The sequence below is a fragment of the Amphibalanus amphitrite genome, unplaced genomic scaffold, assembly GCF_019059575.1.
Source record: "Amphibalanus amphitrite isolate SeventyFive unplaced genomic scaffold, NRLGWU_Aamphi_draft 000082F_arrow, whole genome shotgun sequence".
NCBI classification, from domain to species: Eukaryota; Metazoa; Arthropoda; class Thecostraca; order Balanomorpha; family Balanidae; genus Amphibalanus; species Amphibalanus amphitrite.
The window spans coordinates 76,842-81,193 of NW_024881578.1; positions in this window are offsets into that span (position 1 = coordinate 76,842).

Genomic DNA, 4,352 nt, shown 5'->3' on the forward strand with positions numbered 1-4,352 from the left:
TTGTTGCACATTTCCTCGATTTGATCTTGGATGAATGGGATCGGCTTGCTGGTTCAATTAATTTAAGCAGCTTGGTTTCACCGGCACTTTGGATTTATTTGGTTAGCTCATTTGATTGAAAGGTTTTCTGGTTATTTTTGGCTGGCCCAATAAAAAGATTGGCTGAGGAATCTTGCAAGCGAGACCTTTCGTTATTCTTGTGCAGATACCGGAAAGGAGAAGAGATGAACGTTTCTGCTGCTGAACGGAGTTACACAAGATATTTTTCGCGAAAATGCCTTCTTGCCGATCAAACTAAGTGCCCTTTATTCACTTGAATTTGCCTCTTATGCATCAATAGATTGACCGTGCTTCATTTTATTTTATTTTCTAGTGTTACGGCTGTAGCGCTACGATACTAAGGCACGAATTTCCCACGAACGGTCCCCAAAAGACCCATAAGCGATGAATGAATTAGTTCCACCTCACATACGGCTCAGCTATTTGCATTTCTCTTCAGACCATTTCAGAACGACGACATGGAGCCTCCGTCACCGTCCTCTATGCATGGCACTTTCGAAAGTCGAGCCAATAGTCGGTATCGAAAGCCCTGGCCTTCACACCGGCGAAGGCCACATTAATCTCGGCGGCTGCTGGCCGCTCGCCGGTGCCGGCACAACTTCCGCCGCTCGTCTCGGTGACAATGACATTCCGGCGCTGTCGTGTCGCCAGAAATGGCGCCGCGGCGGCAGTGGCGGCGCGTGACGCGGCCAGCGCACGGCGCGAGCGTGTCGCGACCGCGCCGCTGATGACCGGGACGTGGCCGGGCCGGGCCGGGCCGGGCCACGACGCCGCTGGCAGCGGAAATGAGGCGGCGGTACACTGTAGGCCGGCAGCCTGAAAAAGCGCTAGAAATTCCCCCAAACTGACTGTCCGCAATATGAACAAAATAGGTATCATTTAATCCCAAATTGATCGAAGAATACGATTCCGATGCTAGTTTTGCCCTAAGGTCAAAATTGAGGTCGTCAGTTGTCACCAAACACAAGACAATTTAGACTCTCTATAGGCCATCACATTTACCGATTTTAATGATGAACTTTAGTGGTAATTTATTAGTTGACCAATCGTCGTTTTGAACGAAATTTCCTGTCAGACTAGTTCAGGGCACTGTTGTTCACTGTGCCAACATTATTCTGACATATTGCATCGCTTTTCTGCAAGATAAGCTAGCTGTTTGCAAGCAGCTGCAAGACGTAATTTAAAATCATATCCAATTTTTCAATTAGACTTTTATAAAAACGTTATTTCGAGCGGCTAAAAATGAACATTTCATACTAGCCTCTGATTACTCATCTTTTGTTCCATATAGGTGCTTTGCTGCTTTTCCCTGCTACTTTTCGAGATATGCGCCAGTAAACCACATGATGTAGGGGCAATTGTCACCTCGCCGCTCTACTGAAGGCCCGGCGCTCTTTAAAACGCTGGAAGTTGTGAAAAACAAACGCTTATAATCTAAATGAAATATATGTCCCTGAGCTCAGAATTGATCAACGCACACAATGCTGTCAACATTTCTGGGCCAAACTCAAAAATTCAGTCATTATTAACCCCTAGACACAAGTCAGTGATAATCAACAACAACTTGCTCTTTAGCTAGACTTTTTGAGAAATGTTATTTCGAGCCGTTAAAAATGGTCATGCCATACAAACCACCAATCATCTTTCTGTCATGCCCTACTCGCAATTTTTGCTAATGCCTGCTACTCTTCGAGGTCACGTGACCTCACCATTAAAAGTGAATGGGGAAATAAGGAAACAGTTGTTTTTGCGCATGGAATGATTTCAAACTATCTCAAGCACACGGAATCGTGATTTCGTGCACTCCTTGCAAGATCCGATGCTTTACTTATGCATTTTTAACCTTCCGTGACGTCATTTATGACGTCACACCGGTCATAGGAGTTTCTCGTCAATAACTCATGATCAAATTGAGCCAGCGACTCGGGAAAGCCACCAATGGACTCGGGAAGACCTCCCGAATCGAATGATATGCGATACGACCTCCTTCGATTAAGTTCGTGGCCTGATGGGCTCTGAACTGACCTTGACTCGAGGTCAATACCTTAAGTTGACCTCACCCGAACAAAAAGTATACCATTCGACGCGCCTGAGCCAGGCGAACACGATGGTGCCAAAATCGCTGCTCTGCGGCCATTTTTTTGGGAATAATTTGCCAAAAACCAAATCCTACCTTGGGCTTTTTGACTTCACCTCAGAGGTTACCGGTTGACCTGGGACCTTAAAATCGGGTATCAATCGTTCCGCCTTGAAACGGCGCACACGCTTGTTTTTTCCGCGAGGCTCTAGCTTCATTAGGGGCGAAACGGCAAAAAGGGGTCGTACCAACCCTCCCCCCTCGGCCGGCCGAGGGGCTGGGGGGTCCGACAATAGGTCCGGCGAGGGTTAAGCAGCCCCACTTCGTTTTTAGCATGTTTGCTTGTCACTGAGATCAACAACTCAATCACAAATAATTTCTAGCACTTTTCCGGACCCCCGGCCCAGTGTGCGGTATCCCGGTCGGCCGCTCCGCTCGTGTCAGAGACGCTGCGATTAAACGGAGACGCCATGATTAAAAGGAGACGATGAGGTAGAACCGAGACGATGGGGTGGAACGGAGATGGTCAGGTGTAACAGAGATAGTGAGATGGAAGGAATGGAGATGGTTTTATTGAAACAGGCGTAGCAGGTGAAACAGGTAAAAATATATCAAAAATTATCTGACAGGGCATATTTTAAGGATTTTTCACTGCGTCCCAAAGGTGGCATAGGGCACACGCTTTGATCGGAAAGGGCACATTGCAAGCGAAATAGTATATAATGCAAGTGAGATAATGTACAGATACATTGTGTACTGTGCTGGTGGAGGGGCACTGCAAGCGGGATATTGGGAGCGGGCTGTGATTGCTTTTGGCCAGTCTCGAAATTCGCCCAGTCGTAGTGCGTTCTTTATCCGCATTCAAAGGGCGGACCGGCGATTTAATGACATTTACATTGTTGTTAGTCACTCGTTTTCCTGAACGGCGTTGGGCGTGTTTGACCTCCCTTGACGCACCAAATTGTACCTATGCTTAGAGAATAAAAATGAATATGCACATGATTAAAATGTGATACATACGTCTCTTCATGCGTTTTTCACCCTTATCAATCGATTCAAAATAGAGGTTGACGTGTGAAACATTGCCAATTTGCATTGAAGATACTATGTGTTTGAAATAATTAGATGACGTAAGGTCAAACAGTACCCACCTAAGTTGTGACAAGAAATCATCGGATTTTAAAGCTACATAAAAAATCCATCATAGATTAATGCTTTGGATGAACGGATGCTTTGGATGCTTCGGATTTCGCTTCCTTACTGCCTATCATGTAATATAACCCAAACTTTTCCCAATGGAAGTTCCTTTGTTTAATTATTATGCCCAGAAATGTGTCGATTTTGTGCCATTTCCGGGCGCTTTGGGGGGGGGGAGCATGGCCCCGTGGCCCCCTCTATATCCTCCTATGGCCAGACGGCCATGACGGCCCTGATCTGACCGTATGCCATCAAATGTCAAACTTCGCAATGATGCGATATTTTTTTCGGAAAACGTGCCGGTATCTCAAAAACTATGATAGCTAGGAGGGCGCAATCGATAGAAGAAAAGCAATCGATATATTTTGAACAGCTCTTTCGTCAATGTTTCGTCAGAATTGAGTTCAGATCAACGGTTAACCCTATTCCTGGCGAGCTCCGCCGGGACAAGAAACTGGCGGGGGGGGGGGCGATTCGGCCCCCCCCCCTCAGATCTCAAAAACTACACATCGCAGCGACAAACGGCGAACGGCGTTTGATAGGTCGTTTAAAGATCTACAACTTTTACATAAAACATTTTCAGGTCAGGTCAATATTGAGGTCACCAGAGGTCATCAACGATAAAATGTTTTGGAATGAGTTACCTATATAACTTTTAAACTAAGAAACATAGAGACATAAAACCAATACATTTTTTGTTGCTCTCGCCGAGGCCATGCGAAATAAGTATGTGATGACCTTCACAGGTCAATTTGAAATTTGACCTGAGGTCAAGGTCAGGTCATTCATCAATGAGGTTGTGGGGTATGGTCATGCTGCATACCAAACGACGCGCCTTGACCAGGCGAGCAGTTTGGTACCACTTACAAGTCTTTAGCACCATCATGCCGTGTTTATTGACAGAAAAACGATTTATGACGTCACATGACCTCAGATGACCTTTGCCGGTGCCCCTGTCAATTAGCGGCACCAGGATCATCACCGATGAGATAATCTTCCATAATACTGAAAGAATTGG